The sequence below is a fragment of the Capricornis sumatraensis genome, chromosome 4 (genome assembly GCF_032405125.1).
Source record: "Capricornis sumatraensis isolate serow.1 chromosome 4, serow.2, whole genome shotgun sequence".
Taxonomy (NCBI): domain Eukaryota; kingdom Metazoa; phylum Chordata; class Mammalia; order Artiodactyla; family Bovidae; genus Capricornis; species Capricornis sumatraensis.
The window spans coordinates 147118720-147134463 of NC_091072.1; the positions used below are offsets into that span (position 1 = coordinate 147118720).

The window sequence follows — 15744 nt, forward strand, 5'->3', positions numbered from 1 at the left end:
AGAGAAATGTGACTCTGGATAATATCTGGAGGCCTGTAGCATTGCTGGTCTGATAATGGATGAAGGAGGCTGTGAATCAAGGGATGTAGGCAGTTTCTAGGAGCTTGAGAATTCCATGGACAGAGAGGCAGGGCAGGATATAGTCCATGGGATCGCAAAGAGTCAGACACGACTGTGTGACTAACTTTCTTTGTTTTTTATCTAGAAGATTGAGAAGACAAGAAATAGATTCTCCCCCAGAGCCACAGAAGTGATGCAGCCCTGCTGAAGCCTTGATCCAGGCCCAGTGAGATCCCTGCTGGACATCTAAACTACAGAAGTGTAAGGAAATAAATTTATGTTGTTTTAACCCACTAATTGGTAAATTGTTACTGAAGCAAATGGAAACTATTATCATGGGTTTAAAATTTTTGTATGTAACTGGAGAGAGAGCCCTGCTTTCAAGAAAAACTGTAAAAAACGGCTCTGCCAGGAAACACTGCTGAGAAGAAAGGACCAGATCCTCAGCTGCTGCAAAAGGAAGTGAAAGCACCTCGTCTTCCCCTCTGCTGGAAACAGGCTCCATGGGAGGAACACTCCTTCTCTGGTCCTTTCAGCATCTCTCCCTCAGGGCTCAGACCCGGTCCTCCAGGCCCCACCCCTCCCCCAGCCTGTGGACAGTGTGTAGCGCAGACCTGAGCAGATGACCCCCGCGTCCTGCTTGTGTCTGCAGTCGTGCCGCCCCCAGCCTCGGGAAGGACACCTCCACACGTGGGACTCCTTTCCTGTGCAGTTCAGGTCGTCCAGCCAGATGGGCCCTGATCCTGCCCCGAAGTGAGCAGACCCTGTGGCATTGAGGGCTTCTCCGCAGCCCAGCTGCCTACACACCACGTGGGCATCGTCCAGGTCCCAGCCGTCATCACAGATGGTGCCCCAGGAGCCCTGGTCAAGGATCTCCACTCTCCCGGCGCAGGGACCGCCCCCGTCCACCAGGCGGAGCTGCCTGCTGTCTGAGGAGAGAGAAATGGGACAATGGGGCGTCGACCTGGGGAATGAAAAGGGTCTTCTGTCCTGTGGGACCCTTACCTGAGCAGTAGGGGGCGCTCTTCTCTGAGGCCGCAGAGCCTGCTGGTTCAGACAGGGAGTCGTTGCACTGGGGCAGCACCTGCGTCTGGTTTCCTGAAGAAAAAACAATGATCAGAAGTCTGGAAGGGTTGAAGAACAGGAAACTGAATTAAGGGAAATGATGACCTGGTTAGTTAGTTAGTTCAGTCGCTCAGTCGTGTCTGACTCTTGCGACCTCATGATTTGCAGCCCGCCAGGCCTCCCTGTCCATCACCAACTCCCGGAGTTCACTCAAACTCACGTCCATCGAGTCGGTGATGCCATCCAGCCATCTCATCCTCTGTCGTCCCCTTCTCCTGCCCCCAATCCCTCCTAATGGAGCTCATATGAGAGCTGTATTCAGTTCACTTCAGTTCATTCACTCAGTCGTGTCCGACTCTTTGCAATCCCATGAACCGCAGCATGCAAGGACTCCTTGTCCATCACCAACTACCGGAGTCCACCCAAACCCATGTCCATCCAGTCGGTGATACCATTCAACCATTTCAATCTCTGTTGTCCCCTTCTCCTCCTGCCCTCGATCTTTCCCAGCATCAGGGTCTTTTCACGGGATAGAGTTCTTCACTTCAGGTGGACAAAGTATTGGATTTTCAGCTTCATCAGTCCTTCCAATGAACACCCAGGGCTGATCTCTAAGATGGACTGGTTGGATCCCCTTGCAGTCCAAGGGACACTCAAGAGTCTTCTCCAACACCACAGTTCAAAAGCGTCAATTCTTTGGTGCTCAGCTTTCTTTAAAGTCTAACTCTCATATCCATGCATGACTACTGGAAAAACCATAGCCTTGACTAGATGGACCTTTGTTGACAAAGTATTCTCTCTACTTTTTAATATGCTGTCTAGGTTGGTCATAACTTTCCTTCCAAGGAGTAAGCGTCTTTTAAGTTCTTGGCTTCAGTCACCATCTGCAGTGATTTTGGGACCCAAAAAAATAAAGTTAGCCACAGCTTCCGCTGTTTCCCCATTTATTCGCCATGAAACAATGGGACCAGATGCCATGATCTTAGTTTCCTGAATGTTGAGCTTTAAGCCAACTTTTTCACTCTCCTCTTTCACTTTCATCAAGAGGCTCTTTAGTTCTTCACTTTCTGCCATAAGTGTGGTATCATCTGCATATCTGAGGTTATTGATATTTCTCCCAGCACTCTTGATTCCAGCTTGTGCTTCATCGAGCCCAGCATTTCTCATGAGGTACTCTGCATAGAAGTTAAATAAGCAGGATGACAATATACATCCTTGATGTACTCCTTTTCCTATTTGGAACAAGTCTGTTGTTCCATGTCCAGTTCTAAATGTTGCTTTATGACATGCATACAGGTTTCTCAAGAGGTAGGTCAGGTGGTCTGGTATTCCCATCTCTTTCAGAATTTTCCACAGTTTATTGTGATCCACGCAGTCAAAGGCTTTGGCATAGTCAATAAAGTAGAAATAGATGTTTTCCTGGAACTCTCTTGCTTTTTCAATGATCCAACAGATGTTGGCAATTTGATCTCTGGTTCCTCTGCTTTTTCTAAAACCAGCTTGAACATCTGGAAGTTCACGGTTCACGTATTGCTGAAGCCTGGCTTGGGGAATTTTGAGCATTACTTTACTAGCAATGAGATGAGTGCAATTGTGTGATAGTTTGAGCATTCTTTGGCATTGCCTTTCTTTAGGATTGAAATGAAAACTGACCTTTTCCAGTCCTGTGGCCACTGCTGAGTTTTCCAAATTTGCTGACATACTGGGTGCAGCACTTCACAGCATCATCTCTCAGGATTTGAAGTAGCTCAACTGGAATTCCATTACCTCCACTAGCTTTGTTAGTAGTGATGCTTCCTAAGGCCCACTGAACTTCACATTCCAGGATGTCTGGCTCTAAGTGACTGTGAGTGATCACACCATCATCATTTTCCAGTTCATGAAGATCTTTTTTGTACAGTCTGTGTATTCTTGCCATGTCTTCTTAATATCTTCTGCTTCTGTTAGGTTCATACCATTTCTATGCTTTATTAACCCCATCTTTGCAAGAAATATTCCCTTGGTATCTGTAATTTTTTTGAAGAGATCTCTAGTCTTTCCCATTCTGTTGTTTTCCTCTATTTCTTTGCATTGATTGCTGAGGAAGGCTTTCTTATCTATCCTTGCTATTCTTTGGAACCCTGCATTCAAGTGGGTTTATCTTTCCGTTTCTCCTTTGCTTTTTGTTTCCCTTCTTTCCACAGCTATTTGTAAGGCCTCCTCAGACAGCCATTTTCCTTTTTTGCATTACTTTTTCTTGGGGGTGGTCTTGATTCCTGTCTCCTGTACAATGTCACGAACCTCATTTCATAGTTCATCAGGCACTCTGTCTATCAGATCTAGTCCCTTAAATCTATTTCTCACTTCCACTGTATAGTCATAAGGGATTTGATTTAGGTCATACCTGAATGGTCTAGTGGTTTTCCCCACTTTCTTCAATTTAAGGCTGAATTTGGCACTAAGGAGTTCATGATCTGAGCTACAGTCAGCTCCCAGTCTTGTTTCTGCTGCTGTATAGAGCTTTTCCATCCTTCACTGCAAAGAATATAATCAATATGATGTTGGTGTTGACCATCTGGTGATGTCCATGTGTAGCGTCTTCTCTTGTGTTGTTGGAAGAGGAGGTTTGCTATGAAAGCTGTGACCCAGCAATAAAGTTGTCATACTCTTGTTGTTCACCTTCTCCGTGTAGAGTTCTGCTTCTGACAGTATCGCAATTTTTGTTTTAACCCAAGTGTTGCTATAAGAATGAGTTAAGTAAGTTGTTGTATCCCTAAATCTATCCCTGTGCTGTGCTTAGTCGCTCCGTCATGTCAGACTGTTTGTGACCCCATGGACTATAGCCCACCAGGCTCCTCTGCCCATAGGATTTTTCAAGCAAGAATACTTCAGTGGGTTGCCATGCCCTCCTCCAGGGGATCTTCCCAATCCAGGGATCAAACCCAGGTCTCCCACATTGCAGGCAGATTCTTTACCATTTGAGCCACCCAGGAAGGCCAAATCTATCCCTAAGTAAAAGCAAAACAAAATTCTTTCTGGAGCATTTCTACAATTTCTTCAATGTCTAACTTTAAAACAAACACTTAAATAAAACAGATTTCGTGAAAAACAGAAAGGAAAAAGGAGACATTGGAAAGAATTTCCCAGATTTTTCAGCTGCTAGATTTACCTGACAGAGGATTTAAATCGCCACAATTAAAGTGTTTATGGAAATAATAGACAAAATGTGTATCTTTGCAGAGAAATCATAACAAAAGAGAAGTACTTCTAGAGCTGAAAAACATGTTAGTTGAAATTAAGAACTAAAGAATAATAGTAGCTGTGCACTAGCTCAGCATAAGGTAGAAACATCACAGTGCAAGATCAGAGGATATTCTGAAATCTAGAAATTCAGGTCACATGACAAGAGTTCTGGTTACATTGTTGTATAGTAGATTTCCCCAAAAAATTTAGCCCAGTTCAGTTCAGTCGCTCAGTCATGTCCAACTCTTTGTGTCCATTTACTGCAGCTCGCCAGGCTTCCCTGTCCATCACCAACTCCTGGAGCTTGCTCAAACTCATGCCCATCAAGTCGGTGATGCCATCCAACCATCTCATCCTCTGTCATCCCTTTCTTCTCCCACCCTCAATCTTACAGCATCAGGCTGTTTTCCAATGAGTCAATTCTTCTAATCAGGTGGCCAAAGTATTGCAGCTTCAGCTTCAGAATCAGTCCTTCCAATGAATATTCAGGACTGATTTCCATTAGGATCCACTGGTTTGATCTCCTTGCTGTCCAGGAGACTCTGAACAGTCTTCTCCCACACCACAGTTCAAAAGCATCAGTTCTTTGGCACTCAGCCTTCTTTATGGTCCAACTCTTACATCCATACATGACTACTGGAAAAGCCTTAGATTTGACTAAAAGGACAATTGTCAGCAGGGTAATGTCTCTGCTTTTTAATATACTGTCTAGATTTGTCATAGCTTTTCTTCCAAGGAGCAGTTGTCTTTTAATTTCATGGCTGCAGTCACCATCTACAGTGATTTTGGAGCCCAAGAAAATAAAGTCTGTCACTGTTTCGATTGTTTCCCCATCTATTTGCCATGAAGTGATGGGACTGGATGCCTTGATCTTAGTTTTTTGAATGCTGAGTTTTAAGCCAGCTTTTTCACTCTTCTCTTTCACTTTCATCAAGAGGCTCTTCAGGTCCTCTTTGCTTTGTTCCATAAAGGTGGTGTCATCAGCGTATCTGAGGTTATTGATATTTCTCCTGTCAATCTTGATTCCAGGTCATGCTTCATCCAGCCCAGTAGTTCACATGATGTACTCTGTATATAAGTTAAACAAGCAGACTGACAACATACAGCCTTGACATACACCTTTCCCGGCTTGGAACCAGTCTGGTTTTCCATGTCCAGTTCTAACTGTTGCTTCTTAATCTGCATACAGGAGGCAGGTAAGGTGGTCTTGCATTCCCATCTCTTTAAGAACTTTCCACAGTTTCTCATGATCCACACAGTCAAAGGTTTGACATACTCAATAAAGCAGAAATTGATGTTTTTCTGGAACTCTCTTGCTTTTTCTGTGATTCAACAGATGTTAGCAATTTGATCAGTATGAAAAGGCAAAACTTTTAGCTGAAGAAAAGGAATATATATTTCATTTTGCTTATGACGTTGGGTCATTAATCAGGAAGAACCTCAGTTTGGCAGTCTTTCTGTCGGGTCTTTCAGTGCTACAATTAGATGTCACCTGGGGCTGAAGTCATTTAAAGACTTGACTGAACTCTGGTTCTATAAGGAAATTCCCAAAAGTGTCCTAAGGGTAAAGGAACATCATGGCTTCAACTTAATTCAGAAAGATTTTACATATTCAGGAAGATATGGAGCCGAAGGAGAATCGAGTAGGAAAGACACTCACACACATACAGAGATTAAAATGAAATATTGATACTAACATGTACAAACCCAGGTAAAGGTCATAAGGGAATTTTTATATTACTTTCCCAACATTTTAATGTCTCAAATGACATCAAAATTTAAAAACTTAAAAGATGAAAACAACACAAAGAGAATTCATTGCCAGGACACTTTCACAAAAATACTCATAACATCAAAAATAAAATACCTAGGAGAAATCCTAGTAGAAGATGGGCAAAATCTCTGAGAGAAATTCAAGATCTAACTAAATGGAGGGATGTATTATGTCAATGATTTGGGAAATTCAACATTGTCAGTGCCATTCATCCTCAAATGCCTTTGTCTCCTCTCAAATTTTTAAATCTAATCTCAATGAAAATACCCTTAAGCTTTTCTTTTGGTGAAAATGACAAGATCATTTCTAAATTCATACAAAATACAAGCAACCAAGAATGACAATCAAAGTTGGTAAGAAAAGCAAAAAAGTTAGAGGAGTTAATATAAAGCGACTCTTGTAAACTAAAATTATTATGACCTACTACAAAGTTTGAAACTCTGGGAGATAGTAAAGGACACAGAAGCCTGGTGAGCTGTAGTTCATGGGGTCACAAAGAGTCAGACACGACTTAGCGATCGAACAAAACAACGACAAAATTATGATAATTAAGAAAACGCAGTATTGGTTCAAGGATAGACAAATGATAACATGGAACAGAACAGAGAGTCTCAAATAAGACAGACATACTTGCCCTTCTGCTTATGATGAAGGAGGCACTGAAGTGGGGAAAAGTCTTTTCAGAAAAAGATTGAGCCAATTGGATGTCCATATGAAACCTGACCCTTATCTTAAACTGATATCAATCCCAGAAGGAATGCACAATTATATGCAAGAGAAAAATAATACAATTTCCATAAGATATTCTTGGAGAATGTTTTTATGATCTTGGAGTAGGCAAAAATTCTTTGTTAAAGGCTATAAGAAGCATTAAATTCACAGGGAAAAGTTGGCAAGTTATGTTTCCATAAGATTAAGAAATGAGTGCATCAAAGGACACCATTTGATTAAGAAAAAGAAAATAAAAGACCAAGGGTTAAACATGGAAAGTAAGTAACACATATTTGCATCCAAAGACATTGTCATGGTAAGTTGTAGTATCATATTTGTAATAGTCAAGAACTGGAAACAACTCAGATTTATATTGTCAGTAGAATTGATCAGTACATGACCATGTGATCATTCAAAGGCATACTCTACAGTAATGAAAAAAATGAATAAAGTGCTACAATATACAACATCATGTGTGAATCCCAAACATAATTTTGAGTCTAAGAAATTAAATACAAAACATGCAACATACTGCATCATTTTATAGAAGGTTCAAAAATTGATGAAACTCTCTATGTTAGAAGTTAGGAAAGTGCTTTTCCCTGTTGAGGAGAGGGAACGACAGTGACATTTTCTTTGCTGCTCTGGGCGGGGCTTCATACTGAGGTCTATACTTACTGCTCATACATTGTTTTCTATGATTACATGTGAGCAACAATGTAGCTTAAAATATATTATTCCCCTTCACACTTCTTGCCCTGGCCTGAAAAATGAAGGAACAAAGAGAAGATCCATATTTCACCACAAAATATCTGACTTTGAAGTCCATTTTCCCTCCCTCTCTGCTCTTGGGGACATTTCACTCCAGGAGCATCCTGAGTACCAGTAGCCCATCTCCACCTGTCCCTCGCCCTTACCTGAGCAGATCACAGAGGCCGTGTTGCCATGGGAACAGTCAGGACCACCCAGGGCAGTCACAGGACAACTCCACAGGAAGGACTCTGCCCCGGAGCAGTGAAATCGGGCTGTTAAAATCTGACCACCTCCTTCCACCAAGTGTGGTCCTCTGGAGATGGCGACTCCACAGCTGAGCTGACGACAGACAACATTGGCATTGGCCAGACTCCAGTGGGAGGCACAGAGCGCTCTCCATCGTCCAGAAATGTTCATCTCCACCTGCCCCTCACACTGAGAGGAGCCGTTTGTCATGAGCCGGACTTCTGAGTATGCTGGTAGAAAAAGACAGAGTTTCAGCAAAATCACATGACTTTCTCACCCGAGCAGGGTGTTCACAGAGGTGAAAGGCCTGACTTGCATCTCACCTGAACAGACAACCTGAGCAGCTCCACTGTGATGACATGTACCCCCTGGACAGGGCACTCTGGGGCAGACCCAGAGCTCAGGCTCCTCCCCCTCACACCTGAACTCTTCAGCCCAGACCTGGGCACTGGACTCTTGGAAGAGCTCATGTCCCAGGACAGACACAGCCTTGCCGCACCCCAGCTCTGCACAGATGACCTGGGCAGTGGGGAGTGTGAAGTTCCCATCAGACACTGGGGTCCAGGCTTCTCCAGAATACACTTCTACTCGCCCTGAGCAGGGTCCATCCCCTCCAGCCAGATGAACAAATCCTAAGAGAAACAAAGAACAACAAACCCAGTGAGTGTCCTGTTCGGGCGCCACTTGCTGGGTCCAGCCCCGGTGGATCCACGGAATTCGAAGGTGGGGACGACGTCGGTGTCTTTGGAAATAACTTATTTAATTACAGATAGAGAGGGATTGGAAGATTAATGAGAAAAAGAGGCTGAATAACTTGGTTCACATGGGATACCAATCATCACCTACGTAGGCCGCAGGCATCTTCCCGTTCTCCCAAAGGAGAGGAGGCACTGAGGCCCCCCCGGTCCGATCTTAGAAGCCCAGGCAAAATTAATAGGCTTGGTGGGTACCCCTGTACCAGATGGGAATTCGGCCAGAAAATAGTAGGGGAGCAAAAGGGGCTGAATAACTTGGTTTACGTGGGATACCAATAAAATTCCAAGACAAGGAATTTGCACCATCTACGCTAGGCCACCGGTGCCACTTGAATATCAGAAGGTGCCCCTCCTTGGGCTCCTTCTCGTGTGGGCTTGAAAACCAGGGCAAATAAGTAGACCTGGAGGGCACCCACACTCCAGATGGAAATTCAGCCAGAAAAACGGGGAGCAGAAAAGAACAACATGAGGGAATCAGTCTTTCTGGAAACTGATCCGATTTCTTTATTTTGGGGTTTGCTTATATACCTTTTGTTACACATAGGGATGAATACAGAGTCACGTGGGGGTCAGCAGTCCTGACCTTTATCAAAATCAGGTGCTTCACATAAATGTATAAAAAAAGGTCTTAGGAATATTACATCATCTTCTGGCCATGAGACCCGCTGACATTTTATGATCCTTTCTTTCTGATAACCAAAAAACTTATTTCTTCCAAGGGTGCTTTTTCTTAAACCAGGCACCACCCTCCAAATAAAGTTACATTCCTATAGGGTGAGGGTGCAGTGAGTTACAATCAAGAAAGGAATCTATTTAACCCAAGGTTAACATGATCAATCTTAAAGGTTAATACTTATTTCTCCTATATGCTTAAAGGTTAATACTTATTTCTCCTATATGTTAGTTATATTTATTATAAGGGCAGGGAACATGGAGATTTAGCAGCAAACATCAGCCCAACAAATGAAAATCCTTTCACCAATGCTCCCCTTAAGATCTATTTAGTCTTAAGATAGTGATAAAGTTACATTTTTACATAGCAAGGACACAGTGATTTATAACAAAGCACAGTGATCTATTACAAAAGAGAAAATCCATTAACTCAAAAAGTCTAGTATTGCTAACATCAAAACTACTATATTTCCTTTTCTATATTTCAAATACATTGATTAATATATTCCCAGGTGCCTAAGGATATGGAGGCCTGGTGGCAATCATTGACTCAACAAGAAGAAAAAGCCCTATGCTAATTAAGACTCTCAAAATACTTCAAAACTCTCTGTGCTGTTTATGGTTAAGAGGTAGTAAACAATCATGTGGCAGGAGTATGGATAATCCTGTCTCACAAGCTAGTCTGTCAGCAGAGAGGTTTGACCTGAGACATCCTTGTCCCATCCAGGGGAGGGAATTAGCAGCGATTATTGACACAACAAATGAAAAACCCTTCACCAATATAATTCCTAACCAACCCACTATACTAATCATTTCTAACTCCCCAAAAGAATTTGCCCTTAGTAAGCCTAAAACATCTCTGTGCCTCTCAGATTGGGAGGCTGTAAACAATCACATGTGGCTGGACGAACCTATACAGGTGGGCTAGATAACCTTCAGAGGAGTCCGTAAACTGAAACACTCTTGTCACGCCCAGGAATTTTTATTGCCTTGGAGCTGCACGTTTACTCCTTCTCCGAGAGAAACAGTTATGGGGGAGAGCCCCCCGTAAAGTCAGAGGTGTAGGTGAGAACACAAAACAGACTCTGGTTTTGGGGTAGAAGCTCGGAAACAGGGGGTTTCCTGAGGCTTGATCACGCCTTTGCGTATGCCAAGCCTCCTTCCTCATGACCTTTGCCATGGGCGGAGCTCCTCACGCTGGTTCCCGGCAGAGAAACAAAGAACAACAAACCCAGTGAGTGTTCATGAGCCTGGCTTGACAATTGGAAACAACATTCACAGGCATGAGATGGTGTGAAAGCTTTTCTTTCCAACAGTGGAATAAGAGGGGATAAGAAGAGAGAATTTGACTGTCATTGTCAAACTGCATTTTCATGAGCAAGTTTCTGAAGAGATATCCAGAAGGATTGAAGGATCAGTTCAGAATGGCTGAATCCCGAGAACATATAATGGTTAGGAATCTTAATTCCTATCTAGGGCCTGGAAACTACAGTGCCCAAAGAAACTGCACAGTGGTGGACATTCAAACGTGGGTGCAGACCTGAACTGAGAGTGAAAACGGTCCATGGGATTCAAGAGGTTAGAGGCCTAAGAGCCAGAGAAGTTTACAGGACCATCCTGAGATTTCTGGAGATAAAATTCTGGCCAGTTTTCTCTGAGAGCCAATATTCAAGTCACTGAGGACAGGGAAAATCACACGGGCTGGATCTGAGTGCAGGGATTCTAATCTAATTGTGAAAGAAGTTGTCCACAGGTAAGTTTAGAAATGACAAAAGCTCAGAGGGTCATAGGAGAGGGAGGGAATGGTCCTAGCCATCTTTCATGAAAACTTAGGATTTAAAAGACACCTGGGAGAAAGTGAGATCTCAGTGGGATTATGCAAGACAATTGATTTAGTGGATTACTTCACACTAGACATGAGATTCTCAGCAAATGTGAAAGAGTAATGATAATTTAATGTATTCTATCCTTATCTATATGCTAACTACATATGCCTTTCCTATTTGGATTTCTGAGATAAGCCAGCAAGCTATAAAAAAAGGAGAATGAGAGAAAGAGAGCAGACAGCAAACAAGCCATATATACTTTCAGTTCAGTTCAGTTCAGTTGCTCAGTCGTGTCTAACTCTTTGTGACCCCATGAATCGCAAAATTCCAGGCCTCCCTGTCCATCACCAACTCCTGGAGTTCACCCAAACTCGTGTGCATCAAGTCAATGATGCCATCTAGCCATCTCATCCTCTGTCGTCCCCTTTTCCTCCTGCCCGCAATCCCTCCCAGCATCAAAGTCTTTTCCAATGAGTCAGCTCTTCACATAAGGTGGCCAAAGTATTGGAGTTTCAGCCTCAGCATCAGTCCTTCCAATGAATACTCAGGACTGGTCTCCTTTAGAATGGACAGGTTGAATCTCCTTGCAGTCCAAGGGACTCACAAGAGTCTTCTCCAGCACCACAGTTCAAAAGCATCCATTTTTCAGTGCTCAGCTTTCTTCAGGGTCCAACTCTCACATCCATACATGACCACTGGAAAAACCATAGCCTTGACTACACGGACCTTTGTTGGCAAAGTAATATCTCTGCTTTTTAACATGCTGTCTATGTTGGTTACTAGGTTGCTGTCTAGGAAGGTTACTTTCTTTCCAAGGAGTAAGCGTCTTTTAATATATACTGTAGAGATTTCTAAATTGCAAAAGCTTCAATAGGAATGAAACATAGAAAGATTTGGGGGGAAAAAAAGACTCGTTCAACAAGATTTTAACACTTTTCATCCCCTGTGCTCCTCCCATTTGCCACATAACCCTGCTACCCTTTCCCATTTCTCCCAATGCAGCAAAGAAAAGACAAGCTTAAGAGCTACAAATAGATGGAAAGGAGACTCCAAAAGGGAAGAGCTTCTGTAGGGAGTGAGCTGGGGTGAGGGGCAGGTTAAACGGGGAGTGGATGGAGTATGAGAAAGAGACAAAGGAAAAGACTCGTAATCATGATTTCATCCTTCAGGGACCATATTTGGACAGAGAAAAGGTAATCCAATGGGGAAAAAACCTGCAAATCATAAAGAACAACTTTTAAAATCATTTTCCTGGTTTCTGAGTGTGCTCAGAATTATTTATGTACATGGTGGAATTTGTTCTGGTAAAGGAATCTGATTGTATAAGTTTGTGAACTTTGAAGCCTCAAAAAGAATGATGTAACAGAATAAAAATCTACTATAGAGAGCAGGCAGAGAAGGCAATGGCAACCCACTCCAGTGTTCTTGCCTGGAGAATCCCAGGGACGGTGGAGCCCAGTGGGCTGCTGTCTATGGGGTCGCACAGAGTCAGAGATGACTCGAGCGACTTAGAAGCAGCAGCAGCAGCAGCATACAGAGCAGGAGAGAACAGAAAAGGCACTGCAGAAATTAAAGAATTTAAGGATTAGATAGACCACACATACACGAATGAATGATGAGAGAGAGGATGATCTGCTTGCCTTATATTATTTATCCATTTCCATCTCCCCAGAGAGGCCCAGGTTAGGACCCCTAATCTATACTGGCTGGGAGTTTGGTCACAGGCTACACACTCTAGATAAACAATTGTTATTTGACTGGTTGTTGCTGTTGTTGTTGCTCAGCCACTCAGTCGGTTCCGACTCTTTGCTACCCCATGGACTGAAGAATGACAGGCTTCTCTGTCCTTCACTATCTCCCCGAGTTTGCTCAAACTCATGTCCATCGAGTTGGTGATGCCATCTAACCATCTCATCTTCTGTCGTCCCCTTTTCCACCAGCCTCCAATCTTTCCCAGCATCAGGGTCTTTTCCAGTGAATCAGTTTTTCATATCAAGTGGCCACAGTATTGGAGCTTCAGCATCGTCCTTTCAGTGAATATTCAGGGTTGATTTCCTTTCAGACTGAGTGGTTTGATCTCCCTGCAGTCCAAGGGACGCTCAAGAGTCTTCTCCAACACTACAATTCAAAAGCATCACTTTTTCAGTGTTCAGCCTTCTTTATGGTCCAACTCTTACATCCATGCATGACTATTGAAAAAACCATAGCTTTGACTAGATGGACCTTTGTCTCAAAGTAATGTCTCTGTTTTTTAATATACTGTCTAGGTTTTTCAGCTTTTCTTCCAAGGAGCAAGCATCTTTTAATTTCATGACTGCAGTCACTGTCCACAGTGATTTTGGAGCCCAAGAAAATAAAGTCTGTCACAGTTTCCATTTTTTCCCCTTCTGTTTGCCATGAAGCAATGGGACAGGATGCCATAATATTAGTTTTCTGAATGCTGAGTTTCAAGTCAGCTTTTTCACTCTCCTCTTTCACTTTCATCAAGAGGCTTTTTAGTTCCTCTTCACTTTCTGCCATTTAGGGTGATGTCATCCACATATCTGAGGCTGTTGATATCATATTAATTCCACAAGATTAAAAATTTAGAAAGACAGAGAAGTATTTCTTGTATTCTGTTTTATATACCCTGATAAAAGTTACATATTCAAATATGTGCTGGATAATCAATATAGTCTTAGGACATATTAGGATAGAGACTTCTGAGATATATTATTTCTTTCTTATTTTCTCCTTGATTTTAAAACTTACATAGAAGAATAACTATGTGAAAATTCTAAGAAAATTATTAAATAGAAAGCTGAATAGGAAAAGGAGTACATCAAGTCTGTATATTGTCACCCTGCTTATTTAACTTCTATGCAGAGTACCTCACGAGAAACACTGGGCTGGAAGAAACACAAGCTGGAATCAAGATTGCTGGGAGAAATATCAATAACCTCAGATATGCAGATGACACCACCCTTATGGCAGAAAGTGAAGAGGAACTAAAAACCCTCTTGATGAAAGTGAAAGAGGAGAGTGAAAACGTTGGCTTAAAGCTCAACTTTCAGAAAACTAAGAGCATGGCACCTGGTCCCATCACTTCATGGGAAATAGATGGCGAAACAGTGGAAACAGTGCCAGACTTTAGTTTTATGGGCTCTAAAATCACTACAAATGGTGATTGCGGCCATGAAATTAAAAGACGCTTACTCCTTGGAAGGATAGTTATGACTAACCTAGATAGCATATTGAATACCAGAGACATTACTTTGCCAACAAAGGTCTGTCTAGTCAAAGCTATGGTTTTTCCAGTAGACGTGTATGGATGTGAGAGAAGGACTATGAAGAAAGCTGAGCACCGAAGAATTGATGCTTTTGAAATGTAGTGTTGGAGAAGACACTTGAGAGTCCCTTGGACTGCAAGGAGAACCAACCAGCCCATTCTAAAGGAGATCAGTCCTGGGATTTCTTTGGAAGGAATGATGCTAAAGCTGAAACTCCAGTACTCTGGCCACCTCATGTGAAGAGTGGATTCATTGGAAAAGACTCTGATGCTGGGAGGAATTGGGGACAGGAGGAGAAGGGACTACAGAGGATGAGATGGCCGGATGGCATCACCGACTCGATGGACAAGAATTTGACTGAACTCCGGGAGTTGGTGATGGACAGGGAGGCCTGCTGTACTGCAGTTCATGGGGTCGCAAAGAGTCGGACATGACTGAGCACTGAACTGAACTGAATTGATGTGAATGAGTAAAGATATTAAATATAATAAAGATCTATCCTTGTCTGGTCTCTTGCTGTGTCGACATCTTGTGTCCTTAGGCACACATAGCACCTTCCACACCACACATGGACCTTCAGTGCTGCTCAGAGAACCTCACTGTTGCCTTCATCAGCTCCCATCGCCATTCCCCTTCCTCCCAGCTTCTATAAAACCTGCTCCACTTTCTTCAAAATTACATTTGTCTTCTTGCTCCAAATAAGTCTCCCAAACACAAGTCTCTTATATCATAGAAATCATCAAATATAAACTTTTAATCTCTTATCATAAAACACACAAATTCATGTTTTATTACCTCCACCTTTGACTTGCCAGAGCAAGGCTAAGTGTTCCTCCAAAGTTTGCATTTATACAGATATCTTAAGGGAAGAATCGGGGAGAGAGACTTTTCTAGTACTAGTGAAAGAATATATGACTTATGCATTTCATTCACAGTTCTCTAGTTCTACCATCAAAGAACTATGAACATTTATGTCTAAATTTGCAAAGGAAACTTGAAATCTGCCACAAATCCATAAGAATCTCTGATTTGTTAAATGATATCGCTTTAGGGATCACCTCTATACATGTAAATGATATCCTCCTATAGTAAGAGTAGCCTCCACTCCTACTAGCCTAGTGTTAAATAATATCTCACATTGTTTGTACAGAAACAACTCCACCCAGGAGAGTACTTCCTCATTTTTGTCCCTCCTTCGCATAGCCTCCCTGTGCAAAGAGAATGTGTATGTGGCAGTTAACAAATGTTTCACACTACAAAAAGTGAAATATGAAAAAAAATTATGAGGATTTTTTTTAATTGGGAGAATGAATAAAGCTATTTTAGCATCAGGTAAGTGCACTGGAGATCAAAACAATGACAGAGACTTATAAGAGGAAAGTATATGAAGC

The 15744-nt window shown here is 42.5% G+C and overlaps 1 pseudogene; it reads right to left on the reverse strand.

Moving 5' to 3' along the window:
- LOC138077643 (antigen WC1.1-like) overlaps window positions 1-15744 on the reverse strand; it is a 152145-nt pseudogene that overhangs the window by 39561 nt on the left and 96840 nt on the right.